Below are 24,139 nucleotides of genomic sequence, written 5' to 3' on the forward strand. Positions count from 1 at the left end.
CGTGACGGCATCTCATACAGACGCAACACCAGCTCCGATGGCCCAGATCTTCTACTGGTTGTTCCCGAAACACTCCGTTCCACTGTCCTCGAACATCTTCATGATGCCCCAACCGCTGGACATCTCGGAGCAACTCGCACGTGCGATCGCGTTCGGCGTCGGTTCTTCTGGCCAGGCCTCCACCGCTCTGTGAGCCGATACGTTACTTCTTGCGAGTCTTGCCAGCGCCACAAGCATCCATCCTTGTCGCCAGCCGGTCCTCTTCAGCCCATCGACGTTCCCGGTGTCCCGTTCTACCGCATCGACCTTGATCTCACCGGGCTATTCCCAACATCTCTGACTGGGAACAAGTGGATTGCCGTCGCTAATGACTACGTGACACGATACGCTATCACGCCGGCACTACCGACAAGCTGTGTCACTGACGTTGCGGAATTCCTACTTTACGACGTTATTCTTCACCACGGCGCTCCTCGACAGCTGCTGACCCTTACAAAAATGAGTTTAGACTGTCTGTAGAATGTCTATAGACTACTTGTATACAACTTTACCTTTTTATAAATTTGTTCTTTTGTTGATAAATAGTCTATAGACTGTCTATAGACAAAAGTTGATAAGATTTTTATTTATTTTTGTCTACTCACATTCTATAGACAGTCTATAGAACAATGTCGATAAGATGTTTGTTTCTTCTTGTCTACTTCCTCTCTATAGACTATCTATAGAAAAAAGTCGATACAGTCTCTATTCTTGTTCCTTCATTGTCTATAGATTCTCTATAGACAAAAATTGATAAGATTTTTATTTCTTTTTGTCTACTCACTTTCTATAAACAGCATAGAAAAAAGTCGATACAGTCTCTGTTTATTTTTGTCCATCCATTGTCTATAGACTGTCTATAGACAAAAGTTAAAAAGATATTTATTTCTTTTTGTCTACTCCCATTCTATAGTCGGTCTACAGAAAAAAGTCGATGTCTGTTTATTTTGTCTACTATCTATAGACTATCTCTAGAAAACAGTTGATATAGTCTCTATTTATTCTTGTCCATTCAATGTCTATAAACTGTCCATAGACAACAGTTAATAAGATTTTTGTTTCTTTTTGTCTACTCCCATTCTATAGTCTATCTACAGAAAGAAGTCGATAAGATGTTTGTTTATTTTTGTCTACTTCCTCTCTACAGACAACCTATAGAAAAAAATTCGATAGGGTCTCTATTTATTCTTGTCCACTCATTGCCTATAGACAAAAATTAATAAGATTTTTATTTCTTTTTGTCTACTTCCATTCTATAGTCGGTCTACAGAAAGAAGTCGATAATTTTTTTTGTTTCTTATTGTGATCTTTCGCTCTATAGACTATGTATAGACCAAAGTCGATACCGTGTCTATTTATTCTTGTTCATTCTTTGTCTAAGGACTGTCTATAGGCGACAGTCGATAAGGTGTTGATTATTTTTGTATATGCCAAGTTTACAGATTTTCTATAGGCGAAAGTTGATAAGGTGTCTACTTCTTTTATCTATTCCCCGTCTATAAATTTAGTCTTGACAAAAGTCGTTAAATTGTGTTTTTTGTCTATATTAGCGGTCTATACACCGTTTATACGCAAAAGTTTTTCTGTTTGCTATTTCTTTAGCCGATTGCCAGTTTAGAGAATGTCTACAGAGAAAAGTAATAAAGGTCACCATGGCATCTCTGTCATTGAATTACGCAGTTCTTAATTATTATTTTACCAGATAATTAGGTGTTTAAGAGTCTGCTCGCCGAGTTTCATCCAGTATTGCACTGGTTTTTAACATGTAGCCTCCGGGCCCGGCACCCTAGTTAGTCGGGAATGCATCCCCGACGATAGTTTTTCCTTGCGAACCACACGGAGGCGGAATATATACTTCTATGTGATTTAAATTATTCTTTAATGGTTTCCTATATCCCCCCCCCCCCGATGAAGGCTATAGGGTGGGACATCACCAAAGATCATGTTAACTCGAGCGAACAGACCGTATCCCAAGTAACGCAAAATGTTGCCGCAACGTTCTCTGAATGTGCACAAATGTCGGCGTATAACATTGCCTACATGCTGCTAATGTCCTCTTTTTTGATCGCCAGACAACGTTGGATTGTAACGTTGTGGCAGCGTTGAGCAGCACATTCACGACGTTAACATAACGTTAACAGAACTTCCTGGCAACGTAATGTGGATGTTGCCTTTTGTCACTTGAGCTTTCAGGCAACATACGTATGCGACGTTCAAGCAACACTCAACTGACATTGCAGAATATTTGTAGACATGCATAACAGCAGTGCTGTCAGCATGACAAGGCTGACAGCACCGCAAACCCTTAAATTTACATTTGCTTGACAGATAACTTACTCTAGTAGTTTTCATGTTGCATATGCATAAAATGTGAAACAAGAATTAGTGAAAAACAGCGTTTATTACGTATATATCTTCTGTAGCTTACCAAAATATCTGTGTACCTTACCTTGTGGTAAGATACACTATATACGTAAAATAACGCTGTTTTCACCAGTTCTTGTTTACATTTTCATGCATATACGACATGAAAACTACTAGAACGCATTATCTGTCAAACAAATATAAATTTAAGGGTTTGCGTGCTGTCAGCCGTGTAATGTTGACAGCGCTGCTGTACGGGCAGCTCATCTGTCTTGCACTATATATAGTACCAACGCGCCCTAAGCCAGAATCTGTAAAGTGTTTCACATGGTGGTTTGCCTGACTTGTCTTGCTGTTGTCCATAGCACAGCATATAAATGCTAACTGCAAGTAAAAGTGCAGAATGCAAAGCTGCGAAGTGGTTCATAAGAACAATTTTTCATTTTGGCTATAACAGCAAGAGAAGCAGCATGCACGTCCAATGTGCAGAGGTTCTCGTATAAAGGTTCTCGCAGCAGGAAAGTAAATATATTCCACAAATGTTCATTTTCTTAAACATATCATTTAAGCTTAGACCACAGAAAAAAATCAGTCTTTGCTTCCGACTTACTGCTCTAAAAATCATGTGTCGGTAGCTGCATGTGCTTTCAAGAAATTGGATAATAGCCAACATCAGCTGCTAAGAACAAACGCTAGTATGTAGGAATTGTTTGTGCAGGAAGGTGGTTGAATATGCACCCATGAATATGCATTGGTCCACCTTAAATAATAGTGAATGCCATAGACAAACCTGGTTATAATGTCAAACCATGCATTTATTTACTGTCTGCTTACATCATCCTGGCAAACAAATGACACTTATATAACAGTATCTTAAAAACTGATAACACACTGATAACACACTTAAATATAATTTCTAATAAACATCAAGGTCTTCTATCGCATATTAAGACTCTACTAACAGCTACAACTACAACACAATATATTTTGCTTTCACATGTAGGTCAGACTTCGAAATTTTTTGCTTTTTGTTGAGTTCCCCTATTTCAATGGCAGAACACAATTTATACTTCTTAATAACAGCACAAATACTGTCCTCCTTCACTTTGTAATGTACAACACAACACAGTAACAGTGCGGTTGGATACTATCTCCTGCCAAGCATCCAGCCGGTCTTTTTGCCTAAGCTTGCAGACATGGCAGCAAGTGTGAAGTAGTCAACACAGCCCAAGGCGTAGAGTAACAGAAAGTCATCCAAGCACTGACAGCCAGCCATCACTTTTGCAGAGGATGGCCAGCAGCACAAGTGATGCACACATGCCTCCCTCGGTAGCTTCACTTGCATCCAGACCTCACTGGTTTCCAAGTCAATAATGCGGTAACCTGCAGAGACATCAATTACATCAAACTATAAAGTGCCATCTGAAACACTGAAGTAAGCCATGTTTACTGTCAAAACAGGCTATAAAAATGCTTACAAACAACTTAAGCTTCGCATAACTGTGAAACAAACAATAGTGACTTTACACAGGAGAATAATGCAAAACATCAAAAAGCAAATTTCAGTAAAACCTAACCATTATAGCTATAAGTTTGGACACAAGAGCAAGAAAAGCACAATAAACAATACCCACAACTTCTTTTATTGCGCTAAGCAGTTAAGACGTTAGTATCAATATATTCCTTTAACATAAAGCTTCCTTGCAATGCCATGGCTGCTTGTTACATCCAGTTCAGTCTTTGAAGAAAACAAAAATTAACAAATCATGTGAATGATCTACCACGGTACCAAAACCACATTTCATTCGTGATGAAAGAAAGTTCCAATGAGTGAGTGATAAATTTGACTTGTTGGTACAACGTATTGGTGAATTGCAGCACAGATACTGACGACAGAAAAGACGAGACAATAGACGTGTGCTAACTTCCAACAAAAAGCTTTATTTTCAGCGACCCAGGTTTATAGCCGTCACTCATCACATTGCACATGCGCAATTCACACCCTTAGGAAGGCCAACTCTGTCTGATAAGTGTACAGATGCTGACACACACAGAGCCAAGTCGCGCAATCTTTTCAGCTTCAATAATTTCACGTGTTAGTTGATCACCGCTACTGCTGACAACAATACACCGAGCAAACAATGGTTCACAGGCACATGAACTGCAACAACATGCAAGCCAACTGTCATGCACATTTTTCTTGACATTGTAGAGTGTTCTCTCAGCTGGTCATTGATACAGCGTCCTGTTTGGCCTATGTACTGTTTACCACAAGAAAGAGGGGTACAGTAATTCATGTTGCTAACATAGGGGACGAACAGATTTTTGTGCTTTTTGTTACACTTGTGTGCTGCGCTGAAACATTTTCTTTGATCACACAACTTTATCAGCTTCCGAGCTGCAAAGAAAGTAACTTTAACTTTGGAACGATCTGCAGTTTTCACGATACTGTGAGACAGCTTATGAATGTATGGTATGACAGCCACTTTAAGTCTGTCAGATGGAGTGATCACATGGCAACCACTCGGTGCATGCGCTTTTCAGAGTAGAGGTCATGTGGTCACTGCATCTGACAGACATAAAACTGGCCGTCATACCCTACATTCATAAGCTCTCACAATATCAAGAAAATTGCATATCATTCTAAAGTTGTGTAATCAAAGGCAATGTCACAGCACGCCACACATATGCAACAAAACACCAAATTCCGTTTGTCACCTGTGTTAGCAACGTGGTTATTGTATCCTCTTGTGGTAAACAGTATATAGGTCAAATGGGACACTGTATCAATCACCGGCTGAGAGAACACTCATACAATGTCAAGAAAAATGTGCGTGACAGAAGGCTTGAATGTCATTGCAGTTCGTGTGACTGTGAACCGTCGTTTGCTCAGTGTACTGTTTCGAGCAGAAGCGGTGATCAACTAACACGTAAAATAATTGAGGCTGAAAAGATTTCGCGACTTGACTCTGTGTGTATCAGCACACCTTCTGTACACTTGTCAGACAGAGTTTACTTTCTTCCTAAGGGTGCGAATTGCGCATGTGCAATGCAGTGACTGACGGCTATAAACATGGGCCAGCAAAAATAAAGCTTTTTGTTAAAGAGTTGCCGCATGTCTCTCGTTTTGACACTTCTGTAGTTGCCTACATCTGCACTGCAATTCAGTGCCTGAACGACCGGCTACAACTACGCTACAGGTGTTGCATATCGGGAGAAGGGTTGAATATTTCTCTACACTGCAAAAGTTGTCGTTGCTATCCGCGGATGACGAATACGGAAGTTCTGGCCGTGGAAAAACCAAATTAGAACGCGAGCTTTTGGAAGCGGTGTTAATCGAAAATTCTGGACCTGATAAGTAGGTTAGCGCCACTTCGCAGGCACTTTTAAACAAAGAAATGCAACTCATGAGTAGCCACAAATAAGCTGGTTTGTTAATTCTGCTTTTCTTTCTTCTTGGGCTACCTAAACGCGAAAAACTTTGTCACTCGATTCAACCGCTCGGCCAAAACCAAGCATGAGAAGATGAATTCTTCTCCTCAGGGGCACCACATTTCGAAAGATATACATCAAATGCACCTGAAAAGTTAATTTCGGTGCAATACATGCATTGTTACAAACATTACAAAAACTTGAAAAAATGTGAATGATACTTACTACCCACAGCTTCCAATTTATCGGGTTCAATGTCGGCTTCTCAACAGCATTGCCGTCCTTCTAGCACCGACAAGGAGCCCCTGTGACGCTCCTACGCCGGGCGCCAGGGCTCCCCACATCAGTTATGCCAGTTCTTTGCAGAACAGGGAATCCCAGCGATGGCACTGGAGCAGGCCCCAGTTATCGTTGCCAATGTATACAACATTTCCTAGGTGTACCTGCAATAAAACATGGCAGAGACATTAAGACTGCTTACATGTGGGAACGTGAAAGCACCTTTAGTCAACCAAATGGCTGCAATGTGACGTGCACAGTGTGACACGCACTAGGCACACCTTAAGTCAGCCAGAACCAAAGAGCTGCCGTGGCGTAAGGGAAGCATGCTCCTTTCACACTCCAGGTTCTATTCCTACCCAGTCTGCCCAACTTTCTTATTAAAGCAATTAATTTGCTTTGTTTACGTGAACCTACCTAAATTTGACATTACTCCAAGCGTTTTGATGTGCTTTTATTGCTTGTGCAATAGGCCATCGGTTTTATGTCAATAAGTGCTGGTAGCAAAAAGAAATATGTCTAACCGTGCGATAAATGTAACCGGAAATGCAGGTACGTCCAGTGGCATTAGTGTGGGAGCTGCACACAAAATTATATAGCTTACCCCGTTTCAAAATTATTTTAAAGAGCTGTTTCAGTGAGCCCAAGTAGAGTCTTTCAGCTTTTTGCAGTGCTGAAACAGGTACTGTTTGTGCCAGCCAACCAGATGAAGAGCTCTCCTAGTAACTGTCTCTAATCACCCTCTCAGCAATTAGTGATAGCCAAAGTAGAGCTTGTATCTCTACAACTGATACATGTCCCATTTCCTTAATGTGGTATTCATCACTGATTTTGATGGTTCACTGAATGTTGCCATCACTGAATGTTGCCATAGATGAACAATCGAAATTTGGAGCGCAGCACCAGTCGTGTCAGTGCATCGTTAAGTGTCACGAACATATTTCTCCCTTGAGTGAATTATGGTGCTCTCCTGGGCACATGTTGAGGCACCAGCCAGTCTGCCCCATGTACATTTGACTGAATATATACATGATCAAAGGAACAGACTATGCTACCCCTGACGAACACAAGACAAATTGGGTTGCATCTTTAACTCAGCAAGCCTCAATTCTCATGTGTACTGCTATGAACGCACATTTCCAGCGAAAAATAATGTAGGCAGGATATGCACGACAGTTCACAAGTGAATTCAGAAAGGCGAGCAGCCAAGGGAGGTTTGCTTGGTTAAAGATACCACCAAATTTGTCTAGTGTGTATGAGAGGCAGCTCACTGCATTTCTTTCACACCTGGTCAAATGTACACAGAGCAGACTGGCCGGTAACTAAATGTGCCAAATAAATTCCCATATTTCACTCAAGAGACCAGCTTGCTCGTCCAGTTTGGCCATGCATTGGCGCGATAGGACTTCAGGCTGGATTAAGATCATCTGTTTTCACCTACGGTGAAAAATTGACTCGAGAGATCAGTGAGGCATACCACATAAACAAAACATGCGAGCCAGACCCCATGATCAATTCATGAAATAAAAGGCGTCCTTTCTAGATGACAAGTGATTGAAGTTAGTCTGCGCCCCCCATATTTACTTTCCTTTTTACACAAATACTATTTATTGTGATTTTATGCCTTTATATTACAACTTACGCCTTACCTCTGAACGAAATTGTGCACAACATAACCACACGTCCAGTGTTGCTATTTTTAATCCTTCCATCAAAATAAATGGTCAGTTAGCAGCAGTCATGTTGTATGGTACCCTTTTCCTCCCCATGTAAATTCTATCCTGAAAAGTTACATGAACTGACCGGCAAACTCATACGTACACTACAAATTCCACCTAGCAAACACGGCTGGTTCTTAGAAAATGCACAAATACGGTGATAGGCATCTGTTGGCATACTGTAGCAATAGTATGTGCCAGTTAGCTTCGACACTAGACAGTTTTAGTATAGCATATGCAACTAATAGCGTACGCTAAACAGCACACATTTATTACAGTTTTATTTGGCCTGCGAGATCTTCCGATCTCAGAGGCCATATGCCATCGTCGCACCTATCTCTCGACTTCACTGACAGGTGGCGCTGATATATGTCGGTTTCCCTCGTTAGGCTTCGTGTCGTTCGAAACGAGAAGCGATCTTGAAAACTCCACAAGGTTAACCATATTACACTGTTGTCAAAGCGGCCTGACGGTAAGCGAAAGCTGTTTACACAGTCATTTGCTACGAACGAAGCGAATTCTGCAAAAGCCACGCCAAATTCAATTCGAAGCGGGCAGCGGGGACCACCGCCATGTTTAACGTAAACTACGCAAACCACGCACAGACGGTAATGCTAAATCTGAGAAATAGCATGCATACGCTATACGCTATCGGTCGGATAGCATTCTGCACATGCGCAGTGATGACCCGCTATTTTATATCGTACGCAATGACATAGCGTACGCTAAACTAAAACTGTCTACTGCTGCAATACTTCAGCTGTCAGGCATCTACAGTGCTTAAGACACCACAGAAGTGTAAGTGCACAACAAAAAGAAGCGGCGCATCAACCATAAATTTGACTTGAGAGTAGTGACAACATAGGATGTTTCGTGTAGCTAAAACACTAGCCAATATGTAGAAAGTGTATGCACAAGTATACATACCTATAGATATTTGCCTACCTAACTTAAAACTATAAGAGTTGCAGTGCATATGATGCTTGTTCTAGACACTGGTATTTTTGACAAAATACTCTTAGAATTAGATATAATGCTTTTTCAATTCATCCAGCCAGTAAATGAAGTCGTACACATATCATTATAATTTGGACTTGCAGGTTGAACATATTCTGACCTGAGCAGCGCCAAGCAGAATGAATTGACCGAGTGCCCACTGTGCTGGCCAAATACACAGGATGAAACAGAAAACATGGAAAGGGACCCCAAAGTATTAGAAATACTTCTTGACAGCTGTAGAATTAGGGCTTGTTGGTTGATTGTCACTATTAAAATTACACTAAAGCCAATAAGACTGTTTTGTATGGTGTAGTTGAAATCAAATTCATTTGACGAGCAACATTGCAATAGCCAGCAAACATGGCAAGAGCAAGCAGACATGTGCGAAATAGTGTGCTTTTTTAATAATAGAGCATCAATACAATGAACTACCTACCAGTTAGCTATGTGTTCTATGCTGTATTGACTTGAAAAAAAGAGAAAAATAATGTAACTGGACACAACTGCTACAATGCCTACTTGCATGAATGGGGATAGCTTGCCAAGAATATAAAAAATGGGAGAGAAAAAAGCAAGCTTACTAGAAAACACTTCAGAACTGTAGTAACTGCAGCACAGTGAATACTGGCCTTAATGTATCATTTTAAGAAGTTTGAGCTCATCAAATGTGTATTTTCCAGTGGCAGTTATTCTTGGAACCAGACAGAAATAATTGTGAATATGAATGTTAAACAATCGTAAGCACACTGTGTGCTTACACCTATGACATATTTGGGCCATTACACTTTGAATTCTTATATGCGCAGAAGCTGCACAAGAGTGTAGTGTAAACACTAAAAATTCGGAAATAAAATCCTACAGCATAGGAAACAGTTTCAAAACAAGAAAACCAAAATGAAAAGTGATAAATAGTGTGTACTAAGCAAAATTAAAATGTAACTTGCAGCCAAGCGATTGATGCAAGAAAAAATACTTCACATCAGGACATGTTAGGTCTACTTTTATATAGAACACAATAAGGTGTGCATAACAGCTATGAACACAAATAAACAGCAAGTTGCATAAATATTTGGCCTATTTAGTAAGCTGTGTTGACTAATGTCGATTAACTTATCCACGAATGATACCAAGATGCTACTTTTTGGAACACGTACACTACATACATACCTGACCCGACCATCCAGATTACACGTTGCACTACGGCAGGCATAGCCAAGGGGTCTGGTGGCTCCTCCGTTATGTGGGCACTGTTATGGGTCACAACCTCACCACTATAAAATAAGTTCTGTGTTAACTTATTGCAGTGGCACACAGCTTTATAAAGCTGTCAAATTGTCTAGACATGCATGGAGCATCTAAATATAGTCACAAAAACAATGTTTGCATTATTGCAGGGTGGCAACAGAGCACAAAGTCACTGATGAATGTCTTGATAATGGGGACCCTTTGATCACAGTAAAATTATTGACACGCAGCAGCACATAGCAAAGAAATGTTTGTTTACAAAACAATTCATTTTTTTTCATGACTCAGTTTAACTTTCCCTGTCATGTTTAGTTACGTATAAGGTATGTCAAAACATCTTGTCTTAAAAAGTAAGTTGGACTAGTAGCAAGCTGTGATTGCTTAATTTTTTTTCTCTAAAACTGTCGTAAACCGAAAACTTCGTAAGCAGATATTATTTACAACGTCGAGGCAAGGAAACAAGTTTCCTTGGACAAGTAGATATGAAACAAGTTTCCTTGCCATGTAAGCAAGGAAACGTCATTGCAATAAGAATCGGTGAAGAAGCAAATGAGTCGTTATTATGCAGCTTCAGCAGAAAAGCGGGAGCTCACGTGCCGCACGCACATGATGAACAGGATTATTTTCGAACGTTATATTTCTCATCGGAAGAAAACGCTTATCAAGATTTTCAATTTCGCATCGAAGCAATAAACATGCGTAACTAAGTGCTGACAACCAGCGTTCAGCAAGCATCAGCACAGGTATCACTGTTGTCGCGGGACTTCTATTTCATACGCTCGCGCACGCTATGCACACACGAGAAGCTCACACAACACGCGTGTAGTTAGCCAGCATGATTACTTATCTTTTGAATGGTACGACGCGGTCGCGAAGCGCTCTCCAAGTTGCCGGTGCTGCATCGACGATGTTACTCCCTGCATACATGCCGCTGCGTTGTGGACGAGCTGAGGCGCGCTAACACACATTATTTCTTTGCGACGTCCACCCAACTTTCCAGAACGAGAACAGAGGCCGCACTCCACGGCATAAAATCGTTGGGCCACATTTGCCTGGCGCGCCACGTATACGGCGAGTTTGCAGCATGCACAATGTATCTTCAGGCACTTCTGTGCACGCTAACTGCGACCCACTTCATAACAGCAAACACAAAAACACACGATCAAGCAAACGCGACGCTCGTAGTACCCCGCACATACGACCGCCATCACAGAACACGGAGGAAAAACAATAGCGCCACCTGCATACTTGTGAGAATGTTGTGGCCTCTGTGATGACAAAAATATGAACCAGTACACTCGCATACTAAAATTTTGTGCCGGGTTACACACAACTACGTATAGATGTTCCGAGACAAAATAACCGTAGAACAATCTATATTTCACACTATAGTTCAGCGTAGAAAGAAATTTTAAAACGTATTTTACCTTTGAATTGCTTCCGCCGTCTGCAGCCAGCATAAGCATGGCCTTCGAGATTAGCTTACGTTATCTTTATCAAGCCGTCGCTGTGGCCTTATTTGAACGGTTTGGGCTGTCTCGAAGCTGTCTCGAAGCCAATCCATGACGTTTAGCGATGCTGCCTACTTTTCCTACGCCGTCACTTAGTTCTAGATAACTTTCTGATGTCGTCAACATGAATTGTAGCCTCAGGAATTGTTGACACGATATCGGAGGTAGAGATGTGCAGTGTTCGATGTTTCCGTGCGCGTTGTGACTGTTTCAGGCGGAAAGGATCAAATCCACGAGGGTTGATAGCTCGTGTGGCGCAGGTTGCACCCGTATCGTCCGCATTTCCTTTCGTGTCGGTGTGTTGAATGTGCGCGGGTTTTGCTCCTGTCGTCCGTACCTTCTGTGTTTATCGTGCGGCTCGCGAAGATTCCTCCTAAAAAAACATGTCTGCCGCGTGCATGTGTCCTGTGTGGTGTGTGAAACAAATGTGCGCTGGTGTACGATGTGTTTGCAGCCCTATTGGTGGCTTATAGTCCTTTGCTCTAGTGCCGTTTCTATGATGTAAACCATACGTGAACTGAAAAATATGCACTGTTTTTCATATGGACAAGTAGATATGATCTGTGTGTATCCACTGTGCAGTGTGCATGTGTTCGTCATTTTTATGCAGCTCGTATCATGGGGCTTGGGCCTATTCATGATGGCCCTTGCTTAATGTTTCCACTTTTAGGGGCATGTGGCGTGCAAGCAGTCACAAAGTCTTGTGCATTTGGTGTGGAAGAAGGGAATACTTTTATGCGTAACTTTGTCTACTATAGGTGAACCGTTGCAACAATTAGCATTTTTTCCATGTGAATGATTCTGCCATTTGATATAATTTGTAGCAGATCTTATCTGTGGAGAAGCATAATAAACATAATTTAACATGGTGTTCCTTAGAAGATATTAATTACTGCATAACCACTATACATCTCCATACCTCACTGTGATAAAGATGAATGTTCAGTTGAAAATGAAAATATCTTATAGTTGCATGAACGTATACATGCGAAATGCTACAGCAGCCTGGCATCACATTAATGTCAATATTGGTGACATCCGGGAACGTTCTAGGAAAGTGCTGTTTTGTAACGTTGCTACATTGATACCATTTACACGTTAAATTGATGTTTACATGCAACGTTGACACAACGTGGGTGTCAGGACGTTGCTGTGACATTTATTTATGACATCACTTGAACGTACAGCTGGCAACGTACATTCAACGTTGAGGTTGGCTGTTTAACGTTGCCTGACATTTGTTACAATCAGGCAACGTTTACGCTACGTTCTGTGTTACTTGGGATAGCGATTGCGGTAAGCTGTGAGATGAACTAAAGGACAGCCGATATTGTAAAAGTCTTATTGCTTCAGGTTTACTTGCCGTCTATAGACAAAAGTCGTTAAACTCGGCCCAATCCGTGTACGCTGTAAACAAGTGGAGATACAGGCGGATAATACGGAGCTACGTTTGATATCAGCCACTGGGATTGTATATACTGCTGACATTTCTTTAAAGCCTTTTTGTAGCGTTTATTATAGACATGGTGTATGTACTTCCGCATTTGTTCACCACATTATATGACCTCCGTAGTCCCTCTGGGCAATCCCAAGACAGTCGTTACAGTGGTTTTTCATAGCATTACTTTTGTGGCAGTAAAATAAATTAAACAAACTGCAGATCCAATCATGTAAATAGAGGTTATGAATGCCAGTTTTAGCAAGAAGCGGATTACAAACAGACATCATGCTAACAGCATAGAGACTTGTAATGTGTATAGCTGACAACGCAGAATTTGCTAGTGTGCGATGAGCCGATGTCGCGCATGTGGTGTGCGCCTTATGTGTCGTCTGATTCACAGATACTCTTTAGGTTCTCCCCATATCTAGGCTGCATCACTAATATCGGGTGGTTTTTCGCAGACTGATATCCCGCGCTATAAATTCATTAAAGCTTCTCGTTCACTTACAATGTGCGCCAGATACTCTGAGCCCACCCAGTCCTTTCCAGGCGCTATATGCCTGTGCGGCCGATCATATGCGTACGTCATTAGTGTATTGATTGCTTTGGCATATCACCGGAACAAACAAATGTGCACTAACATGTGCGCAGGTATCCCATTTGGCGGTACGTTGGAAGCTATGCTAGAAATGCACTGTATTACTCATTGTCGTTGGCCATAATGCTAGCGCCTGACGTGCGTGCTAACGGTTTTTACAAACTGCGTTCATCCAAGTGTGCGCTCTTGCTCCATGCGATAGCCCAAAGCGTTTGTAATACAGCGCGCCAAGGAATTTCCGTCTTCCATGGAAAGAACTGAAAAGTGGAAGGTAAAAGCAACCGGTTTCGCGCGCATGGAACGCAGAGAGAGAGCGAGAGAGAGCGACAATAAAAAAAGAAAAGAAAAAAGAAAAGGAAAGGGCAAAGGCGCTCGGGTTTCTCGGAGCACGTACGCCGTCGGCGGCCTCAGCGCCTGCGCATGCGCAGCGGCAGCAACGGCGGCGCGCCATCTCTCCGCGTCGATTTCAATTCTCAACGACTGCCCCTTACGAAAATGAATTTAGAGTTCCTTTAGAACTCCTAATGAGTTCCTATGAAGTCAAAAGGGACTCGCGCTCTATAGAGTCATCTGCATAGAATCTCTATACGAGGTCTAAAGCAACCTGCCTATAGAAACATGTCATTTCACACACAATAAAAGTGCAATAGAGGGTGTATTGACGTTATATGTAAAGAACGTCTTTAGAACTTCTAACGTGGCCTCTCTATAGAATGGCTCTCCATTCGCCCTCTACAAATGTTCTATAGAGGGTGTATTGATATCTTATGTACGGAATTCTATAGAAGAACGTTTATAGAACGTTTTAGCGCTTCTAATGCGGCCTGTCTATAGACTGGCTCTCTATTAGCCCTCTACAAACGTTCTATAGAGGCTGTATTGATATCTTACGTGCTAAATTCTATAGAAGAACGTTTATAGAAGTTTTTAGCACTTCTAATGTGACCTGTCTATAGACAGGCTCTCCATTTGCTCTCTATAAACGTTCTATAGAGGGTGTGTCGACATCATATATACTAAATTCTATAGAAGAATGCTTATAGAACGTTTTTAATACTTCTAATGCGGCCTGTCTATGGACTGGCTCTCCATTCGCCCTCTATAAAAGTTCTATAGAGGTTGTATTTACATCATATGTACTAAATTCTATAGAAGAATGTTTATAGAAAATTTCTAGCCCTTCTAATGTGGTCTGTCTATAGAGCGGCTCTCTATTCCCGCTCTTTAAGGATACTTCAGGGTGTTTCACTTACCTTGTGCCAAACATTAAAAAAATATGCAAATGCAACATAGCTGGAGAGAACCAAGGTAATGTTTGCCATCGCCCTCAGATACTCAAATTATTTTTACATTCCGCCTAATTCAATAATTAGTCTTAAATAATTATTCAACTTCTCAAATATTATAATTACATGAAAATTGTCAATGAGAAAATTGCAGAGCAACATTAAATACTGCCGACTCATATTTCTGTTGCTCAATACGTGCTACATAAAAGTGTTGTTCCGAGTGTAAAAGAAGCCCGCTAATACACGCAAAGTGCCTCGCGCTGCATGCGAGTCGCGTGGCAATATTTCGGAAGTTGAATAATTATATAAGACTAATTATCTAATTAGGCGGAATGCAAAAAAATGATGCGAGTATGTCCAAGCGACGGCTAACAACATTACCTTGGTTCGGTTAGTTCGGTCCAGCCACGTGGCATTTGCATATTTTTTTAGGTTTGGCTCAAGTTACGTGAAACACCGTGCATGGAGCATGTATTGACATCCTATGTATTAAATTCTTTAGAAGAATGTTATGGAATGTTTGTAGCACTTCTATTGTGGCTGCCTTTAGATTGGCCCTACATTACCACTCTATAAGCGTTCTATAGTGGGTGTATTCACATATGCACCGAATTCTATATAGAGGAACGTTTATAGGACGCTTAAAGAAGCTACCGTGCGGCCTCTCTGTAGAATCGCTCTATATTCGCACGCTATAAATGTTTTAATAGAAGGTGTCGAATACTGGTGAATAATATCTCAAAGTGTCTTTTTAACTCGAAAAGACAACAGTGCACCCAAGCAAATTTTTGTACTTGCAACAAATGATATGAAAAAAATGATATACGCTAGTTCAGAGCGAAATGGACAATTTGCATTTGACTTTAACGTGGTGGGAGGCCCTCAGCAGAGAACGTATTAAGATATTGACACATAATAGTAAGATTCACGTACTGTAACACGTTTAGATATTTTGCTTTTTCCCTCGATGTACAGAGCTGTTGCTAAGCTCTTGTAAAATTACCACTCGCGCCAATTTCCAAGGAATAAAAAGCCTGATTATTTCAAACCCATTTCATAGGTTTTTACTATCAAGCAAGAGCATCTTTACAATCACTGAAGAAGGCGAACAACACGAAAAGCGAAATTACACAAAGTAACGTCAAGGAAGCGCATTACGGTTTCTATCGCCGATGCAGGTAAATCACAAAGATGACCAAAGAACACTAAACAAAACTACGCGTAAGCAGCCGCGTCTATCTGCTGGAACGCAGTGACTGCAGCACTTGGCAGCAAACACACAGAACGCCGCCGCACATTTTGGCCTATGTCACTAAAATGCGACGCATGCACGCTGCCGAGACATGCGGTTTTTTCGAGGAATCTTCGTAGGTCGCACGATACTCAGAGAAGGCACGAACGACATGAGTGCAATCCATGCACGATAAGCACACCCACACGAAAGCAAGATACGGACGACATTGGTATAACCTGCGCCACACGAGCAAAATTAAGAACCATCGTATATTTGTTGCTTTGCGACGGACAATTACAAAGTGCACGGAAACATCGCACACTGCCATGTGTACCTCCGAGATTGTGTCAAAAATTTCTGGGCTACATTTAATGTTGAAGACAGCAGGAAGCTACTCAAAACGAAGTTACGGCGCAGGTAACGCAGCTAACGGTTGCGGGAAATGTATTTATGCGCTTTAAGGCAGGTGATCGGAGTTGAAATAGTTCAAATCACGCCCCAGCGACGGATTTCTCAGGATCACATAACCAGATCTCAAAGGCCATGCTTTGCTGGCTACTTGCGGCATAAGTGATTCAAAAGCAAGAATTGGTTATGGAATTTCTTCCTGCGCTAAATTGTAGCGTACAATATAGACTGGTCGATGGTTCTTTTTGTCTCGCAACATATATACGTAATTGGGCACAAAATGGCACAAAAACGTGCTGTAGTGGTTATTATTGCTGGCATGACGGAGGCCACAACAGCCTCACAAGTATACAGACGGCGCTGGAGGCGCCGGTCCCACGCGGCCGGTAAAATAAGGCGTGTTGTTATTCCTCCGTCTTGAATGTGCCGGTCGGTAGTGCACGCTGCTTCGATGTGTTTGTTTAATCGTGTGTTTTTAGGTTTGCCGTAATGAAATGTGGCGTAGTTCGCGTGCACGAAAGTGCCGGAAGATAGCCTGCGTCTCGCTGCAAACTCGTCGTATACGTGGCACGCCAGGCAAATGCGGACCTACTATTTTCATGCCGTGGAGTGTTCCCTTTGTCTTGGGTGGTCGTGGAAAGTTTTATGGACGTCGCAATGAAATGTGTTTTATTAGCGTGCCTCAGCTCGTCCATTACGCAACGGCATGTATGCTGGTATCAACATCGTCGACGCAGCAATGGCAACTCGGAGAGCTCTTTTCGATCTCATCGTACTGTTCAAAAGGTAAGCAGTCGTACTTGCTAACTACACGTGTGTTGTGCGTGCTTATCGTGTGCATAGAGTGCCTTGCGGACGTAGGAAATAGAACACCCACGGCAACAGTGAAACCTGTGCTGATGCTTGCGGCGCACTGGTTGTCAGAATTTAGTTACGCAAATTTGTTGCCACAATGCGGAATTGATAATCCTGATAAGCGTTTTATTCCGCTGAGATAGATTACGTTCATCGATCATTCATTATTTGTTCTGCTGAAATAGATTACGTTCATCGATTACGTTCATTAGATCATCGTGTTCATCTTGTGCACCTGTGCGTGAGCTCCCGCTTTTCTGCTGCAGTTGTTTATTAACGATCCACCTGTCTCTTCACTGATTCTTTCAATGACGTTTCCTTGCTTATAAATGCTTCGACGTTGTGGATAATCTCTGCTTACGAGGTTTTAGGTTTACGAGCAGCAGGAAAAAAATGTAAGCCAATCACAGCTTGCTACTTACTAGTATAGCTTTCTTTTCATGACAAGCTGTGTTGACATAACTTCGACATAAATAAACATGACAAGGGAAAGTTGCTTAATCTAAGTAATCAAAAAATCGACCCTCTAAGAAAATTTAAAAATACGTTGTAATATGCAGGTGCGACGGCCAAAAATTTTACTTTGATGAAGAGGTCCATATTATCAAGACAAGACATTCAATAATTTTCACCTTTTGCTCTCTTGCCATCCTGTACTGGTGCAGACATTGTTTTCGTGACCAATTTAGGTGCTCCTTGCATGTGTTCACGATATGACAGTGTTACTGTTCCACTGCTATAAGCTAACACAGAACTAATTTTATAGTGGTGAGGCCGTGGCCCGCAACAGTGTCCACTAAAAAGAGGAGCCCCCAGAAATGCAGACCCCATATGAGTGCCTGCAGCAGCACGGCTGGATGCTCATGTCAGGTATGTATGAAATGTACATGTTCCAAAGAAGTTGCATCTTGGTATCATTAATGGTTTAGTTTAGCGACACATTAGTTTATGCAGTTTACTAAAGAGGATAAATATTTATGCAACTGTATTCAACTTACTTACATGTGTGCGTAAAGATTATGCACACATTATCATGTTCTGTATAAAACGAGACCTAACATGTTTAGTATTTTTTCCTGCATAAATTGCTTGGCTGCAAGATAAATTTTATTTTTGCTTAGTACACAGTATGTTTATCGCTTTTTAGTTTGGTTTTATTGTCTTAAAACTGTTTCCTATGCTGTTGCATTTATTTCCATAGTTTTTCCTGTTTGTGCTACAAGCTCATGCAGTTACCTGTGCATGTAAGAATTTGTAGTGTAGTTTGCTAAATATGTCACAAGCCTAAGCACGCAGTGCGCACACCGTTTTTTATCATTAATATCTTGCCAGGTATTTCTGTCCTGTTCCCAGAACAACTGTGTCTGGCAAATACACATTTGATTAGCTTGAAATTGCTGAAAATAAATATGAAGGTCAGTACTATGAATTTCAGTAATAAATAGGCAGACTGATTTCGATCCCTTGTCATCTAGAAAGGATACCTTTTTTTCGTGCATTATTAATGAGAGCTCGCTCACACCTGTCTCCTTATTTATGTGGTATGCCTCACTGATTCTCTAGTTAATTTTTCACTATGAGTGAAAAGAGATGAACAATCTTAATCCTACATTATGCCCCGTTGTGAAAATGCATGGCCAAGTTGGACAATGATACTGGTCTTTTGAGTGAAATATGCTCATCTCTTTGGCACATGTTTAGGCACCAGCCAGTTTGCCCTATGTAAGTTTGACCACATGTGAAAGGAATACAGTACACTACCTGTGGCACATAATGGACAAATTTGGTGGTATTTCTCACCGAGGCAAGCCTCCCTTGCCTGCTTGCCTTCCTCAGTTCATTTGCGGACTGCCATGCATATCCTGCCTGCTTTATTTTTCGCTAGAAATCCATGTGCATAGCAGTCTGCAAGTGAACTAAGAAAGGCACCCTGGCCAGGGAGACTTGCTTTATTAAAGATACCATTAAATTTGTCTTGTGTCAGGGGTAGTGTTGTCTATTTCTGTGATCATATGCATATTTGGTCAAATGTACATGGGGCAGACTGGCCGGTGCCTTAACATGTGCCTAGGAGAGAAAATTATACGGACCAGGGTTTGAGCAATAAAGCCAATTTTTTCCTCTGTCTGTGAAAGCCATGTGAAATTGAGGACGGCAGTCCAAACTTGGCCCTGCAAACTTTTCAGTATACTCATCAATTTAAGTTCGTGCTTGTTAATTACAAATAAATTCAGTTATCTTGGTGACCGACCCTGTGGTTTATATAAATTTGCTCATGGGCGTACATACACTGATTGTAGATTAGAAATTGGTGATTGTTTCAATAACTAAAAAAGCCACCATCATATTTATCCACCATTTATTGTGAAAACAACCATAAACAGTCTGATTCGTCCCCATGCAACAGATAGTTAAATGCATTGTTATCATGGTTGCTCAAAATCTGAAACTCGACGTGAGAAATTGAATACTGGCATATTACGCATAGCACATACCAACTATGGCGACCTGCAGATGTAATATTCAATTTTTTTCACTCACTGAACAGTAGAAGCCAGTAGATCGTTCTCTTTTTCTTCCAAAAATTTGTTTGCTATGTCTAGCGCGATGTCTATATAGGAGCCTTAGTTCATGGGTGTTCCTACTTGCTTACATATGTTAAAATTGGAATGTGTTGTCATTACAAGATGACATTAATGTGTGACTGGGCTGCTGTATTTTGGAGATACTTTATTTTTGTCTCTAGCAATGGCATTCTAGTGCCGGTGCATTGCCCCAGTTCTAGTGTCACAAAATCTTGGCAAAGTGAAAATATTCTCAAAAGTGACTGCCTGAGAACTGTCCCTCTGCCCCTCTACACGGAGATACTGCTGCCACTTTCTTGTTATAATTTTTTTCTGAAATACTTAAATGAAACATAGTTAAGTGCTACAACTATATACATATACAATTTATAGCACATTTGTAGATATATATATATATTTGTGACAAGTTTGCGCCTTGCTATACATTATGGTTGAATGTTCATTAAACCTTTTTAACACGAAAGTGTTTTATGCCGGGGTCCACCAAGACTTCACTGACGTATTTCCGTCACGGAAATACGTCATAGAACATAATACAAAGAAAGAAACCAGAAGAAAAAGTTCCACAAACATGCAAAATTTGGGAATCGAACCCACGACCTCTCGGTCCGCGACGATAGATCGCCGAGCGTTTAACCCATTGCGCCACAAACGCATTTGCAGAGAGCTACACAGACGCGCCTTATATATCTAACACTCCTCCGTGTACCCGCGCTCTTGCTCGGGGCGGTGCCGCCGCCTACGAGCAGAAAAGAGAAGTACTGCATTATGACACTAACGCGCACCGACAGTGAACGCTTCGGTGGTCTCAGCACTACGACTATAGTGCCTAGAATATACTTACTAGTGTGCCGACCGCGGGCTTTCCGGTGGCACGGAGAATGATGCCTTCCGCCGGCGGCCACCAGACGGCGATAGCCGTACGGACCGTGCTATGCCGAGCGGCGTCTCTAGCCAACGCGCGCGTGTGCGACAGACGCCAATGGGCTGTCCCAGCCCGTTTCGCTCTGCGGAACGTTGGTTGAGGTGCAAAGTGTAATCGAAAGAATATGATTTCGTTGCACTTACAAACGAGCGTACGCACAGTTATCATTACAACGCTACACGATACCGGGAGCTACAACGCGCCGCAACCGACTGCGCTTACGAACGCGCATCCGAAGTGCATCCGAAGCGCAAGCGACGCGTGATGCGCCGCTTGGTTAGCACGGTCCCAAACAGTGTCGCCGTCTGGTGGGCTCCGGCGGAAGGCATCACCGGCGGTGCCAGCGTCTCCCATTGGAAACGCCCGTCGGTCGGCACACTAGTAGGTAAGTATATTCTAGGCACTATACTACGACGCCTCGATGCCAGCATTCGAAGGGACGCTGGCATCAAGAAGCACTACCAACGCCACCTAGGTGGCGTTCACCGTACTCAGCACAGCGGAGCGTGGCCTCCGCAATTAGCTCTGAAAATGTTTCTGAAGTTGATCGCGGAGGCTGCAATTACGACGCGCTGTACGCGCTGATTTGACTCGGTGACGATTCAGTTACGTGCTTTGTCTTGCGCGTTGTATTAGTGTGTCAGTTACGTGCTTCGTCTTTCGCGTTGTGCTAGCGTGTGCAGCGTAGTGCAGCTTCCATATGCACGACGGTTGCTCATGGTCATCGACGTTGGTAGTCGTGATGGAGGAGACGTGCCACCAGGCGTCAGCGTGGGTGCATCAACGCCTAAGGGCGCTTTAGCCACAAAACACCAATAGACATTATATTAAAATGATTTTCAATTTTATTTTGGAGGCTTCACCATGGCGGAGTACCAGGCGGAACCAACGAGGTTAAAAGCTAGCCTTTCCTTGCTGCTTATGATGATGTGTGGTGTTTTATGGCGCAAGGGCCAATTATGGCCAAAGAGCGCCATGCCAGTGTTTGTGAATGTGCCGTCAAGCACTGAATTCTGAGAAGTAGATGAAACATGGCTGTAAAGGGGCCTAAAATATATATGTACTAAAATCATGGCAATGACTAATGATGTGTACTATGAAATGAGGAATGCATTGAGAAAGAAGAATAATATATTTAAAATATTTAAGATACAGTAATTGGCAAGAAGCACTACTACCTAAACAGAGCCCTTGAACCACAAGGGCCTGGAGGCATGTGCTATCAAAAATTATCACAGCGACATCCTCTGGAGAGAGGATGTGCTACGAACTTATAATAACATGTAGCACAACATCATTCAAAAAATCGAGGACTGCTTTGGCATTAAAAAGCGGTTCTTCACCAATAAATAGCATGGGATGTAGAGGGATATTGTAGCGGTATGCTACCGGAAAATGTTTCCTTCTCTCGGCTTCGGCTTCCCGACACTCCACGAGGACATGGAGGACGGTCAGCCTCTCACAACATCTACCACAGGTTGGTGGTTCATCACCAATAAGCAAAAAATTGTGGGTGCCATATGTATGTCCTATTCTTAGACGACAGAACAGGACATCAGTTCGTCGTGTTTTAGTTATGGGGGGCCAGTAACCTAGCTGTGGCTTAATCAAATGAAGCTTATTACTTGTTTGTGTGTCCCACAAGCGTTGCCAGTGGCTTCGCAGTTTCTTTCGCAAGAAAGGTTTCAAATCTGTTGCAGAAACAGCAGCTGTAGAGTTAATAGCGGTTGATGTCACTGATGTGGCCATTTGGTCTGCAAGAACATTGCCCTCGATGCCTCTATGCCCAGGCACCGAGCATATAATGACATGCTGGTTAGTTGCGTAAGCTCTACAAAGAACAGAATAGAGCTCAATGAGTACAGGATTTCTTAGTTTGCAGAGTGAAATCAAGGCTTTCACGACACTTTGAGAGTCTGTATATATGATAGTCTTTTGAAGTTTTGATTTCTTTATATGCTTTACAGCTGATAAAAGTGCATAGGACTCAGCCGTAAAGATACTTGTTTCCGGGTGGAGTACACCGGATTCCGAGAAGGATGGGCCGACGGCTGCATAAGAAACCCCGGCGTGTGACTTAGAAGCGTCTGTGTAATACTCTGTGCACGAGTACTTGGACTGAAGTTCTAGGAAATGCATTTTAATGTGTGCCTCTGATGCGTGTTTCGTGACTTCTATAAATGATGTGTCACAATCTATGAGCTGCCACTGCCACGGAGGTAACAGTTTCACTGGGGCCATAGGACAATGATCAAGCAGCGTAACACCCATTTCCTCACTAAGATTCCTCACACGCAAAGAGAACGGCTTTCTCGCTGCAGGTCGATTGTGGAATAGTGTGGCAGCGGTCACATCGTTTATTGTTGAATAAGACGGATGTTCAATATTTCCTTGCACTTTCAGAAAATATGTAAAACTGCTGTATGACCGCTGCAGATGAAGTGACCACTGATTCGACTCTACGTAGAGGCTCTGGATTGGACTTGTCCTGAAAGCACCAGTCGCGAGGCGGATGCCTAAGTGGTGAACAGGGTCTAGTATTTTTAATGCACTTGGCGTTGCAGAATTATAAATTATAGACCCGTAATCAAGGCGTGAGAGGACAAGACTTTTATACAGGTTAAGCAGACACTTTCGGTCACTACCCCAAGTCGTACGTGACAGAAGCTTTAAAAGGTTCATTGTCTTCAGGCATTTGGCCTTAAGATACTTAATATGAGGAATAAATGTAAGCTTGGAATCCAAAATAATGTCTAGAAACTTATGCTCGCTGCTGACAGAGAGTGCATCTCCTTTGATTTGTATACTGGGGACAGGCCTTATGCCTCTCTTGTTTGTAAAGAGTACGCAAGTGCTCTTCTGAGCGTTTACTTTAAAACCGTTCTCATCTGCCCATTTGGACAATTTGTTTATTACAAGCTGCACTTGTCGTTCGCAGATGGCAATATTGCATGACTGGAAGGCAAATTGCACATCGTCGACATAAACGGAGTAAAACATTGACCGTGGAGTGACTGTGTGCAGGGAATTCATTTTTACAATAAATAGTGTGCAACTAAGCACGCCTCCCGGTGGCACACCTGTCTCTTGGGTGAATGACTTAGACAAAGCGTTGCCCACTCTTACGCGGAATGTGCGGTTAGACAGGTAACTTTCGATTGTGTTTAGCATGTTGCCACGGACACCCATCGCAGAGAGATCTCGGAGAATGCCGTAG

At 42.2% G+C, this 24,139-nt stretch overlaps 1 long non-coding RNA gene across 1 annotated transcript; it reads left to right on the forward strand.

The window, feature by feature from the left end:
• The first annotated feature begins 16,747 nt into the window (after positions 1-16,747).
• Positions 16,748-21,843, forward strand: LOC125944777 (uncharacterized). Its single transcript, XR_007466489.1, has 3 exons — positions 16,748-17,343; positions 18,179-18,282; positions 21,779-21,843. It is a non-coding gene; the product is annotated as an uncharacterized LOC125944777 (long non-coding RNA).
• Positions 21,844-24,139: the final 2,296 nt, after the last annotated feature.

The sequence above is a fragment of the Dermacentor silvarum genome, chromosome 4, assembly GCF_013339745.2.
Source record: "Dermacentor silvarum isolate Dsil-2018 chromosome 4, BIME_Dsil_1.4, whole genome shotgun sequence".
In the NCBI taxonomy this organism is placed as follows: domain Eukaryota; kingdom Metazoa; phylum Arthropoda; class Arachnida; order Ixodida; family Ixodidae; genus Dermacentor; species Dermacentor silvarum.